Source organism: Rhamphochromis sp. 'chilingali' (assembly GCF_963969265.1).
Source record: "Rhamphochromis sp. 'chilingali' genome assembly, chromosome: 11".
NCBI classification, from domain to species: domain Eukaryota; kingdom Metazoa; phylum Chordata; class Actinopteri; order Cichliformes; family Cichlidae; genus Rhamphochromis; species Rhamphochromis sp. 'chilingali'.
Window position 1 is genome coordinate 39,148,912 of NC_137938.1, and position 11,221 is coordinate 39,160,132.

Consider the following 11,221-nt stretch of genomic DNA (forward strand, 5'->3'; position numbering starts at 1 on the left):
ATGAAAGAAACACTTTAACATTTGAAACATTTATGCTTGAAAGTCAGATGTTCCCGCCAAGTCATTAACAATCAGCTGACCTCCAACTTCTAGTCCTGTTTAAATTGTCCCTGATGAAGTTGTCCTGATGCCAAAGATGTTATCTCCACATCTACTGAACCACATCCTTACACTTTGTGCTGAGAGGAAGTTTGAACTAACCGGTAACACGAGTCTGTATTCACATTTAGCTTGTCTTCTGGACATTATCTTTCTGAACTTTAATTTCCAACAGAGATTATTTTCCGAGGCGATCCAAAAGCCTCTGAGGACAGACGTCCTCTGTCATTAAAGTCAGCTGAGAGATCGACAGCAGAGCAGCAGCGTGGTTGTGAATCACATGCCTTCAGCATCCACAGGTTAAAGATCAGTGGTTTAATCATCTCTGTCTGGATTCAATCTGACCCCATCAGGATGTAAAGGTGTCTCACCCCCAGTGCCGGCAGTTGCTTTCTGGTGATGTAGTACCGCGGTAAAACCACGACCACGGTGCCTGATGCCGCCCCTGCTGATGGAGATTGCTGCATGTCTGAGCCCACGAGAGTCAAGCTGCTGTGCTAAGTACTGAGTTAATTATTGACTGGATTTTTATCATTTTATCTCAAACACACCTGAACAGACTGAGGAAGTCAGTGGAAAATCGTGTATATTAAAGAGTAATTTGGAGGACTTTGCCAATCAGCTCTCATTTTATTATTGCCAAGACAACAATAAAACACCCATCAGTGCCTAAATAACAACTTTTTACTCATCATGTGAGGCTAGATGAGTAGAGATTATAGATTCATAATAAAGTCAATGTCTCACCTGAGACCAGCCCTGTATCGCGTTTGTAGGTTAAGGGAAAAATACTTTGCTGTGATAAAATGAAACCTTTTCTAACTTCCCCCCTGGACGATGAAGGGAATCCACCCACAGGTGGAATTGGTTTTTGCTTCTCATTCTAATGACTGAGTCTCGGCGATCATCTCTTCTTCTTCTTTTCTTGTGTATATTTTGGCAGCCAAAGAGTCAAAGCACACTTCAAGAACTAGAAAAATGCCCAGTGCAGCGCTACTGCACTGGGCCCCGGTCTGATGGGCCTGGGCCCCCCTTCCCTGGCGGGTCGCGTAGGGTGGGAGTGCCTACTGGGGTCAGCGGGGGAGCTGGCCCCAGGGAGGGGTTACCTGCCCCTCCCTTCCTTCCCTCCCCATCTCCAGCTGCCTCCCTCTTCCCGCTCCTCCACAACCACCCACACATGCAGGGCCTTGGAGTGGGGGTATGTCACCAGGGTGCAGAGGAGGCTACCCCCCCCCGTCCCCTTCTGGCTGCCTCTGCCTCAATTTTATCCCACAACTTAGACATTCACATTATTCACACTCTCATTACACATACATATAGGATCTTGGGGGTGGGCACAAACACGGAGTCCAAATCACCATCAGGGTGTATACCTCACCCCTGACGTCGTTGCCCACCTCTCAATTTTAAATACACTTAGTCATTGAGGGCTAGCAGGAGGGACCATGCGCTTACCTGCTGCTCCTTGGCAGGTAGCTCCATGCCCTCCTGGGTTTTAATTGCACCTTAGAACACATATGCATCAACACTACAATGAGCGGGTGGAGGGAGGTTTGGAGTCTTCTCCCACCCCCATTCTCTGCGGCCTGCTGGAGCGGGAGGGCTAGTAGGAGGAGTTGGCCGTCCGACTGCGGTCTGGGGTGTGGGGCCTCCCTGCTGCTGCGGAGTCGGGGTGGTCTGCCTCTCCCCACCGCAGGGAAAAGGGTAACACCACCTGGGTCTGGGTGCAATTCCCCCCTCCAGGGGCAAGGGTACCTAGACCCGGTTTGTAGAGTACGCTTGGGGAGTGTGATTGTGTGTACAGCGTCTCTTTATGTCTGTCTCCACGTTGGTTGAGTGTGGAGTAAGTGCATATGAGAGCATGAGGGTGGGAATGGATGTTTGTATCTGTGTGTGCCTGTATGTCTGTGTCTATATGTCAGGTTGGGTATCAGACGCCACCTCTCTGGGGACACCTCAGGCCCTCCAAGGTTTGGAGGCCTATCTCCACCTACCACCACTTCCCCTGCCGGTGGCGGACTCCCTCAGGTGTCGGTGTGTTGGTGGTTCTTTGTGTCTGGGGGTGGGCGTCCGGGTACACACCGGCTCACTCCTTGGCGGCCGCTTGTCGGGGCCTGGGGCCTGGGGCTCGCTCGGGCCCCTTTGGAGGTGGGGTGCCCCCGGCCTCTCGGCCTGGGGCTCGGTCACTCAGGCACAGCTGGGGGCCGGCGGAGCTCACGGGCGCGTCACTGCAACTCCCCCTGACTTCTGCTCCGCGGCTGCTGGGCGAGCCCTCATCTGGGACTCTCCTCAGCTCTTACTGGAACAGTGGCGCGGCTGCCCCTCTGTTGGTCTTCCATGGTCTCTTGTGTTCTGGGGGCCTCTGGATGTCTGGAGTTTTGATCTCCTCCATACCTGCTTCACACCCTGGAGGACGGGGCTGTGGCCCCCCCACACTCCCTAGCAGATCATTACATGGAGAAACCTTTGGAATGCAAGCATGCTGATCCACACAGGTATGCACACATGGGTATTCACAGACGCGGACTAAAGCTTTGTTGGCTGCTGCCTCAAAGCACACTGTGCGCTGTCTATCTTGCGTGCTGCACAATATCGTTTATTATTTAGTAAATATTGATATCTATGACTAGCTAGTTTATTGTGATGGTGCTTTGTTTTCTCTATTATTATGTTACTCTTTGTTGTTTGCTGTCTCCTCTGTTTGTTTTTTTTGTTTGTTTTTTTTTTTTTTTCTCCATACAGGTGACCCAGGAGTTCTTTTTTTTTTTTCTCTCTCTCTTCCCCCCCCTTCTCACCGTCTCTTCTCCCCTTTGGTTTTCTTTCTTTCTCTCCCCCTCTTTCTCTCATTCATTCCCCCTGTCCTATTTATTAAAAAAAAAAAAAAAAAAAAAAAAAAAAAAAAAATGACAAAGGATGAACTGAAGCTCTGCCATCACGTAATGTCGCATACTGCTGTTTCTGATGTCATTTAAAAAAAAAAAAAAAAAAAAAAAAAAAAAAAAGAACTAGAAAAATGCAAAATTTTTGTCCTCAAATATTTATATGTTTTGAGATTTTTTACATATTTATATCCCTGTATATCTCCAAGGAACAATTGCTCTCATGGTTATGCACTGTGCTGCCCAGACTGTCAAGTTATGTTCCTTGTGTTGCATTCAAGGACTGATGACAGATGCCATAATGGCACCGGTATCCGGTGCCATTATGGCACGGTTCTGACATAAACGGTAGTAACCAGACCGAAAAGCAGCGCACATTTCGGTGCTTTACTTCGGTGCTTTTTTTCCCTGAAATGTCATACAATTTGGATTCTAGCCAATCATTTTACCTTTGCAAGCGTAGTAGGCGGGCCCAAGTACGTACGTTCTTTTAGAGCAGAGCTACAGATTAAAAATGCCCAAGGCGAAGCTGTCAAAGTCTGGCTGTACTTCACAGCAAAATATGCAAACTCAGCAGCAACAAGTGCTTTAAGCTGATACTGTGATACTGTCAAAGGAGGTAACACCTCGAATCTGATGAAACACCTGGCGACCTATAGCATTTTGTTAAAAGCCGAGAAATGCGCCGTATTTGATAGCTTGCTGCGAGACCTCACACCGAGCGCATCTACTGCGAGTGTGGTGCCTGTTATCGGACCCGGAGTTAGCAACATCCCCCAAAAACCCGAAGAGGAGAGTCCTGGCCCCTAGCCCTGCCAGTGTAGCAGAAATGATGAGGATGATGATGCAGCAGCCGTTCTTCTCTGTGTGAGTAGCTTAATGTTGTTGGTGTGTAATTTACGTTGAGTAGGCTAACCACGTTATTAACACTTAAACCCCCGCATGCATGTAAGGTGAACTAGCAAACATCATCATAGCTACATGCGGCTGTCTTCTTGTTTGATGGCAGATACTCCCTTCACCCTGGCCAAAAAGGCTAAAATGACCAAAGAAAAAGTGGAAAACAGCTGAACATGGGAGGTTTTTGGACAAAGTTTGTGTTTTTTTCCATTGTTTAAGCACTGCTTCCAGCCAAGAGTGATACCATATATGCCCCATAGCTGCAGAAAAGGCTAACATTGTTATCTTTTTACAAGAAAACAGCTGAACATGAGAGTGTTTATGTTCTTGATTATTTAATCACCGGTTCGAGCACCGTTTAAGCACCGGCACCGCTTCAAAAGTACCGGTTTGGTACTGGTATCGGATAAAACCTAAACGATACCCATCCCTAGTCTAAACCCCATTAAGGTTAACCAACCTAAAGATTCATCAATGTTTTATAAAGCTTTCTGCCTGATAACTCAAAGAGCCCATGTTCTCTCTGGTGTTGTCCCTGTAACACAGTGGTTCTCAAGCGGAGCTGATGTTAAACATCGCAATCACGTTTACAGCGGAACAAAGAAATTTGCAGAAGTTAATAACATGTACATCCACTGCAAAGCTGCAGCAGCGTGTGTAAGTCGGCAGCTGCAATAAAGAAGTGTACTGAAAAGTGCGAATACATGGGCGAATCTGTCGTTCATTGTTTACAGCGGTGCTGAAACCCTGGATTGGGGCACGACAGACTCGCCCACGTGTTCGCACTTTTCAGTACACTTTTTTATTGCGGCTGGCGACTTACACATGCAACTGCAGTGTTTCAGCTACAGCCTACACACATCAACAACAACAACAACATAGGACCCAGTTCTTTCTGTTTTAAGCCGGCAAGGCATGATTGGGGATTTTGCTCAGGTGCAGCCGCTGTCACGGCGGGGTGCGCCGATGTGTGCGGAAACAGGACCCAAAAGCAGATGATGACGAGGAATAGTAATGATTAACAGAAAAGTGAACCTTTATTGCGATGACGGCAGGAAATGAACCAAGAGACCAAAGCAAACAGGCAAAACACTAAGAAACAAAACACTAAGCTGGCAAAACACTAAGAAACAAAACACTAAAGGTACTAAGACCAAAAACTATAACTATGACCGAGGTGGAAAATAAACAGGCTAAGACTATGACTATGACTGTAACTCTGGTGAGAATAAACAGACGAACTGACAATGGCATGAAGAAAACAAAAGGCTTAAATACAGACATGAGGTGATCAGGGGAAGTGGCGACACATGGGGGGAAACAGCTGACAGACATAAACCTAATGACAGGACCAGGAGAGGAAAGCTAAATACAATGAACAAAGAACACATGACATTGTCAGAATAAAACAGGAAATGACAACACAACTTAACAGACCTAATACGTGATGAAATAAATAGAAAACCCCAAAACATAGAAAACCCAGGAACAATAACTGCCTAAACTAAAGGCAAATAGGAAATAACACAAACTAATAACATATCAAAAAATACAAAGAAAACTCAGAGTGCTGGGTCGGAGACCCAGCCTGTGACAGCCGCCTCCCCCGCAGCTGCATCACAGACCACACCACCGCTCTGCAGTCAAAAACAGGCTGACTGCAGCCACTAAGAGTGAAAAGTATTAAACTCTCACTAAATTATATATTTTTCATCTCCGTTCAAAAGTTTCTGGACTTATTTCCATGTTTGGTTCACATCCTGTTCAACTTGTTGCTTTTTAGAAGAAGTGCTTCAGACGATTGAAGCAGTCGAGGGACAAACGTTACAAATAGTTATCTGAAATGAAAGTTGTTTAAAACAAAAATGACTGAAGGATTCATTGTGACTGAGTTTATGGCTTTAATTTTCTTTAGATGGGGCGTGAAAATATTTCTTCCTGCCATGTGGGGAATGATGTAAAACATTGGAGAACCACCGCTGTAACGTGTTGTAAAGGACTTCACTCATTCAATTCATGCTTCTTTGGCAGCCCATCCTAAAGACACTATTTTCACAAAATCAAAACTTGGTGATTAAAATTGATTTTTACAGCTCATCTCTGGGAGTAAAAGTTCAGCCTTTTTTATTGCGACATTACTTCTTGAATCTGACCCTGCTTAGTGCTGGACCAATCAGAGCAGACTTGTTGAAAGTTAAACATTAAGGCTCAGACATGTATTAAGTCCAGTCTTGGACCAAAAATGTTTTTTACGTGAAGCTACAGGTTAAAATGGCTTTTCAATTAGCACTAGCTTTAATCCACATCTGGGAAACTGGTTATGAAAGTAAACGTATTACCGTATAGCCTGTATCAAGGCCCAGTGATCAATAATCTATTTTAAATATATTTAAATAAATCTAATTTTAAATAATCTGCAGATTTCTTTTAAATTGCAGTCATAAAATGTTAAAATGTACCAAACTAATCAACCACCTTCAGCCCAGAATCAAAGTGCAAAACTCTAAAATCCCCGAAGCCTGATAAATGTTCAATTTACGACACAAAGCTTTAGAGAACTCTTATTGATTGGCCAAAACGCTAAATGCAAAAGGAGACCTAACCCTAACAGGAGATAAACACCAGAAGAGAACCTGTGATTTAACACCGTGACTCTGCAATGTGAGACGATGGCTGTGTCCCAATCCAGCGACCGCATGCTTTGTAGTGCACATTTGTAGACTGATTACGTCACAACGACGCAACGAAGGCTGTCCTCAAAGAGTCCTCCAAATGCATCCTTAATTTCCCCAGTCCGGTGTAGCCTTCGTGGCCCAACCTATCCCACAATTCATAGCGCGGCGGTGGGTGTGGATAGTTTTTTGTGAAAAAAATCGCAGATGGGTGAAGCGGAGCAGCTGAAAAGTGAACTTTTAAATGTAAGTACTGAATGTTATTTATTTATGTGCGAATGTTTAATAACGAAGAACATTAAAACATGACTGTTGGCCACATGTCGGCACAGTTATGTGACATTAGTGACGTTTGTACTAACTTGGTTTTAAAGCCTTTAAATATACGCCGTTCAATAGCTGAGCTTAATCTCACAGAGACTCTGATAATTTCATGGATAATTAAAGTCAGTCATATATCCACAAACACAACAAGCTGAAAGTCAGTGATGCTGCTCGGTTTGCAGTCCTGAACATCACGGCACAAGCAGGATTCACTGCACTGTTAATGTTAGCTGTGTTATATTGCTGCCTCTGTTCGGTGGTGTCGAGCCAAACGGACTTTAACGTGTTTGAACGAGCTGATGGTTCACTCGTTAAGCTGAAAGAAAGATGCTTTAATCACAGCAGTCACACATGTGTCCACTGCACCATCTGGAACTCTTCTTGTTTACACTGTAATAACACAAACACTAAATCCTCCTGTTTGTAGCAGTGTGTACACCTGAGACTTTAACCTGTCTGTCTGTCCTGCACTCTCTCTCTGTTTCTTTCTCTCTGATTGTGGAATAAAAGTATGAACATGTGTTTATAAGTTACACTTGTGTTTGAATCCTGCAGCTTATCACACATTTGATTTCCATGTGTGACGACTGCAAGTGTCCAGAGTGAGGACAGACTGAGGGACCCACTGCTGCACATCATCTGTGAGGCTTTGCAGCCCTGATGATCCACCAGGACAAACTCAGCAGTGTGTGAGGAAGAGGAGGAGGAAGAGCCAGCAGCAGCTGACAGATGGAGAGAATAGACAGACTGTTCCCTGTTTGTGAAGGACTGCTAGGAAAGTTTAACATGACTGTCTGTGCTGAATCAGTCTTATTAGGTAATGTTCACATAATGTGATCATCCCAGTGTTTCCAGTGTGGGAGAAAGTACTCAGAGTACTCAGGGCCTTCAGGTTACACACTATGAAAGGCAGAAACAAGTTTAATGTTCAGAAACCTAAAGTCTGTATCAGCAGCAGAATGGAGCTAAAATAAATGTTGGTTTCAGTTCTATGAAGCTTTGAGTATTTTGGATCAGTAGCTGCTGTGTTTGTTGCATCATGTTGCTGTAACTGTTTATATGCTTTATATATTCTGAGCTAAGTTGATCTATAGTGTTACATATTCTATAAGGATGTTATGTGTTTGTAGACTTTCTGCCCAGTTTGACCCATTTAGCAGACGTCAGCCTGTTTAAGGCTCTGATATCTATTCTGTGTGACTTACAGCAGTTATGACATGGTCTGATTTTCTCACCCAATAAAGGAATATTTCATATATCAGTCTACCCTTCATTCTATCAGAAACAGTTATCACAGCTCGTACATTTGCTTTTTATACATATATGTAAGCAATGAGCCAAATTAAATAATGCCAACAAATTAAATGAACAATATTTGTCTCTTATATATAATACATCGGTATATACCATGTAACAGATGCTTGTCTTTGAAGATTTATGGTGATAGGAAATATAAATAACTGCAACTTGAATCTTTACTGAAGCTCAGTATTTGACACAGAGTTCAAGCTCACTGCTGTAATAAATCTTAATTAATATAATAATAGATATATTAGCCATATTATATTTACATTACCAAAGTGTAATGACACTCGTCTCATGCGTGACATTAGCTAATTGTTATTTACTAGTTCATCTTAAAACTACCGTTAGATACAGAAATGAAGCCCAACAATCATGTTGTTACAGTCCCGTGGTCACAGCCTCAGATACTTAACTGAGGAGTTTGGCTCCACTCTTCTTCACAGCGTTGCTGAAGTTTGCTCCATTCGTTTATGCACAGCTCTCTGAGCTCTGCACTCTGGACCGCTGCAGCAGCTCCGTCTGCGCTCGCTTCAGCGTCCTGCCGATTGGTCCGAGCTTCAGCTGCGGGACACACGGCCTCACTCTGACTTTGGAATACTCGGATGTACGGGGAGTTCACGGTCCACTCGGATCGTCATCACTCCTGCACGGCGCTCACAGCGAGCCGTTTGCTGCTGTGCACTTTACTCTCGTCTGTTGCTGAAGTCTGCTGCGGCTTTACAAACCTAAGTCATGTTTTCTCCTCTTCTCTTTTAAAGCAGCAATACTTCTGTTAGATTTGTATTGTTGATTGTCATTTATGCTTAGAAATATTTACTTATATATGCTTAGAGTTTTGTAATTAGTTGTAGATTGGTAGAGGTTTTGATCCTTGATAGTCTGCAAACTTTGTGTGTATTAGACAGCACTTTGGGAGCATGAGAGGTCATACCGTGTCTTATTGTTTTATGGTAGGATTAACGTAGTTGCGTCTGTTCTAGTCTAAGTGCTCTTTGTTTAGATGAACTGCAGGACTTCCTCACCGTGTTATCTAGGATGAACCATCTAGGGTGAGGGGGAGGCTACCCTCTTCCTGACCAAGGATGTTTGACCCTTTGATCAGCAGTCCACACACACACACACACACACACACACACACACACACACACACACACACACACACACACACACAGGCAAGGTACTCTTTGTTTGTATGTAGACGTCGTATGTTAATGAACCTATGCATATTCATGTAACCTCAATAAAAGGACAGTGTATGGGAGAACGGACGAGAGCTACTGGGGTCAAGCGAAGGAACGGCGTTTGTCTGGTTCTCTCCCGTGCACGAGTACCATGAAGAAGTTTGCCTACTTGCGTCTTGCTTGCGGTGTAATTATATTGTCTTCAACGTTCCAGCAGATGGGTTCAAGCTACAAACCTATCAACTTCTTTGGTCTATTTCTATTTGTGCTGTCATTAACTTCAGTGTTTAAGATGCTAACTGAGGCCTGTAGAGTGTGAGATGGAGCGCTTTGATATTTGCACAAATTGACTGCAGCCACACCAACATCCGCCTATGAACAATCCTTCTCACTGTAGAATGACGGACTTTCACATTGTGTGGAAATGATCTCATCGCTCCTCCCAGATTGATGGACAGCACCAAGAATATTGCTGATGTCTTTCATCCTGAGCACTGATAACACATTCTTGAATGCTGACAACATTTCTACTTTTATATAGGTGGTTGCTTCTTACCCTTGCGACAGGCGAGACCTGAGTCTGGAAACTGCCCTGGCAGGCAGAGCTGGGTTTTTCCCTTTTATAAGCACAGGTGCAGGTAATTTGTTGATCTCTTGTGTGAACCTGGAGTTGTGTGAATACTGGGTCTAAGCAGCGCTATTTGGCCTTTTTAGCTTTTCTACAACAGCTTGGTGTGGCCTTCTGTTAGTGAGGTAGTCCCCAGATAACGTTCTGCTTGAGTTTTGGCAGAGGTTTAAAGTTATTTGTACCCCAGTAGCAAGAAACTGTGTGGAAACTTGCCGGGGGCAGTTAACTGAAAAACAGACATGAGGCAAAGTGGGAGGGATATTCCTTCTGAGGTAACCTGCTCAGTGTAAGTAATGTCCCGTTTTAATTTACAGATAGCCAATGGCTGCTGGGCCGACGTCCTTGGATGTCTGTGTCTGCTGCCATGTGTTCTGAGGCTGATTTAATTTGACAGTGAAGAGCTGAGAACTGTTCTGATGGTTGTGGCTGTTTATTTGGTCTATTTGTTAATTATCTCATCGTATCAGCACCCATTAATGTACGGATTGTGTTTTAGCACCGCAGACAGCGAAGGCGCCACGTGGAAGCTGATCCTTTTTCTCGCCGCTTTTACATGTACATAGAATAAAATAGAATACAAATGCTATTTTATTCAATTGTGTATATAGTATTTTATTCTATTCTATTGTGTACAGTTGTGTACAGTATCTTATTGATATTTTATTCCAGTCTTTATTTTTTTCTAATTTTTCTATGTAACTTTGCACTGTCCACGCGTGGGACTAATAAAGGTTATATTATCTTACCGCGGTGACGGGCATTGAAGAGTTTCTATGACACATCGTCAAGTGTGGATTGCCGTTTAATGTGTTCGTTTTTAATATATTCCCCTCAGCGCTTGTCTGTCTCCCACCTACAATTGTCTTGTGTGCTCCTGTTACCTGTTTAGAACAGTTGTTTTTGTATTAGGATTAGCCTTGTGGACTGACTGCATACCTACGGCTCATTCCTACTGCAATGGGTGCCTCCCTCGGGTAACACCATGTTGATGCCTATAGAACTAGTAACAGTGGGCTTGGTTTTTTCACAGGATTATATATAAATAAAAGTGAACTGAGGGGGTCATAGGTTCAGCTGTGAGATGAGGACACGCCCCAGTTTCCAACGATTTTTCCACCTGTTTATTAATAAAGGTGCTTCTGATTTAAAACCTGCTAACATCTCAGAATAAAATGAGTGAACTGACTTTTTCTGCCCAAGCTGCTCCTTTAACAGGGTCCCCTCGTGCTGAAA